Source organism: Rutidosis leptorrhynchoides, chromosome 6 (genome assembly GCF_046630445.1).
Source record: "Rutidosis leptorrhynchoides isolate AG116_Rl617_1_P2 chromosome 6, CSIRO_AGI_Rlap_v1, whole genome shotgun sequence".
In the NCBI taxonomy this organism is placed as follows: Eukaryota; Viridiplantae; Streptophyta; class Magnoliopsida; order Asterales; family Asteraceae; genus Rutidosis; species Rutidosis leptorrhynchoides.
This window is the reverse complement of record NC_092338.1, coordinates 213,152,689-213,155,730: the sequence shown is the minus strand read 5'-3', so window position 1 is coordinate 213,155,730 and position 3,042 is coordinate 213,152,689.

The following is a 3,042-nucleotide window of genomic DNA, read 5'->3' as shown; positions in this document are numbered from 1 at the left end:
TAGCGAGAATAGGTGTGGAAGTATCTGGTGGAGTTGGTGCCACAACATCCTCTCTAAATTCGGGATTTGGATTTTCCAATTCAGTAGCCTTTCATTTCTTTCCTCGTTCGAACTTGTCTTTTGTAATTTCCTGTATTTCTTCCTCCTCAGGATCACCTTCCGGTTCCTCTTCAATTGATTCATCCGAAACTTGTGAGTCTTCCCCAAAGGTATCGTTTTCATCATCGGATAGGTTAATGACTGGAACACCATCTGAAGATTCTGGTTCGGAGTCGCTGAATGTGATAACAAGTTCTAAGCTAGACATCTATCACATAAAAACTAGCATGTTAGTATCACATAATATTTACATATTAATTTTTAACCAACAAGGATAAGCAATAGTTTTCTAAATCAAACACGGTCAAAGTCCAGACTCACTAATGCATCCTAACAAACTCGATAAGACAAACTAATGCAAATTTTCTGGTTCTCTAAGACCAACGCTCTGATACCACATGTCATAACCCGACCTTAACTATAAGGACGAATACAATAACATATGAATTCATCGCGAGGTATTGACCTCTATATGCGACATTTTTTAAAAACTGCATTCGTTTTTACAATACAAACCATAGCTTTTATTACAAATAAAAGGTTTAAACAACTTAATAATGATTATCGTTTAGTGATAATCTTAGACTTACAAACTTTACATGTGATAATAACAATACGACTTCCAACATATTTTACATTACAAATCCTCCGATATGCAGTTTTATTTTTGACACAAATATGCATACTCAAGATCTTGCTTAAATTCAACATGTTGCAGCGGAAGCTTTTAGTTATCACCTGAGAATAAACATGCTTAAAACGTCAACATAAAGTTGGTGAGATATAGGTTTAATGCCGGCAGCGTTATAAATATAGACCACAAGATTTCATATATAAACGTTTTAATAAAAATATTCTAAGTTGTTGAGCACTTGATAACCATACTTAACATTTAATCAACGTCGCATATTCCCTTTATTATGAAATCTTACTACACCGTACCAAGTGTAGTCACCGAAACGAAGTACTGTGCAACCGTTGAATACTGGTCGTCCAGTCTGGTTGGGGTTGTCAGGCCCGATAGATCTATCAACAGGATTCACGTCTACAATACCTCATGTAAATAATAGTTACCAAGTTACAGGGAAGTATGCCAGTGGTACAACTCAATGTAGAATATATATTTTTAATCACTTGTGTCCATAACGTAAATCATAAAATGCATGTATTCTCATCCCGAAATATTTAGAGTTTAAAAGTGGGACTATATACTCACTTTTGCCTTGAAGGTATTTATCACGACTTGGTCTCCGATAGATATCACGAACCTAACCATATATATAATATATCAATATATTTTCTTTTTAAGTAATCGTTACATATATATATATACATACATATATATATATATATATATATATATATATATATATATATATATATATATATATATATATATATATATATATATATATATATATATACTTTTAATACTTTTAATATTTTCTTAGTCCGTAGTTAGCAGTCCGATGTTAGTGGTCCACAATTAGTTGCTTAAATAAAATAAATAAAGACCCCATCATATTCGTATTGATCAGAATTAATCTCGACCCATGGTACCATGTTGTCAAGTGACGTGTTGCGTACATAAAGTACCGTGTTGTTAAATGACGTGTTGCGTACAATCATGAGGTCTTATGATTAATCTTCTCGTGTTGTTTACGGGTGGTCCTGAAATATATAAAATCAAATCATAAGTAAATATATATGAAGTATCATATTAATTAGAAATATATGATTAATTTAATTTTTCTCCAAATATTTTCGTATCTAAACTAGCTTCGGATACCCGATCTTGTTTTAGTCGTAGTTTCTTCATTACAACTCCGTTTTTGTTGGTTCAACTTGACACTTCCTTGGATCGAGTCAAATTTTAAGAATATGAACTGAAAATAACTTAGGTTGTATTCGAAATCACAGGTTATAGGTCAAAGTTTGGTGAAACTTATGAAAGTGATCATTTTCCATCATAAAAACAACATTTAATGATCATTTTTCTAAAAATACTTACACTTTGAGTTAAACCATGAAATTTTTATGTGTTAACATATTCATAAGAAATATAATTTTTCCAGAACATGAACTTCCAATTCAAAGCTTAAGATGGTTTTTAATTATCCAACCCAAAACAGCCCCCGGTTGCACTCCGACGACGTAGATTCAGTTTTTAAGATGTTCTTTGTAAAACCAAGTTATATCTTGTTAAGTTAGCATATCATTATGATATATTACAGGTCTTGAAGTGTTTTAAACGTTAAGTTAGAAGGATCTATTTAGTTTGCAAACAAGTTTGAAATCATTCAAACTATGTTCTTGTTATTAAAATTTTACAACATAAAATATGATAGCTATATAAATATGAATCGAATAAGGTTATGAACAAGGTTACTACCTCAAGTTACTTGGACAAAGTTATTGTAAAATATGAGAAAAATCCTAGAACCAAAAGAGTGGTGGAGTTGGATCAAAAAGTTGGAGGTAAACTTGTATTTTTGGAAGGATTATTGAAGTTTTCTTGTAAGCAATTTATTATGATGATTAAGGCTTGTTTTTGAAGCTAGATCTTCATGGTTATTTTCTGAGATCGTGAAGAACACTTAAGGTTCCTAAGAGTGTGTTTTTGGTTAGAGAAAATGTGTAGTAAAAATGAAATTGGAATGGAGTATAAATGGTGGTGAAAAGATGTATAAATTTGTAATATTGTGTAAAAGTCTTGTAATATGCCAAATTGATTAATCATGCATGCTAAGATCCAAAATTGGCTGACTCATGGCTACTAATAAAGTGATTGTGATGTGTATATACTAATAGTAAATACGTATAGGAACTGGGTACGATACGAGTACATATTCTCTAGGTATACGTGTAGAAATTTTGAGGAAACGGAACGAGAATTCAAATATAGCTATCTTTTGTAAATATACTTATATTGTTTTATGTATA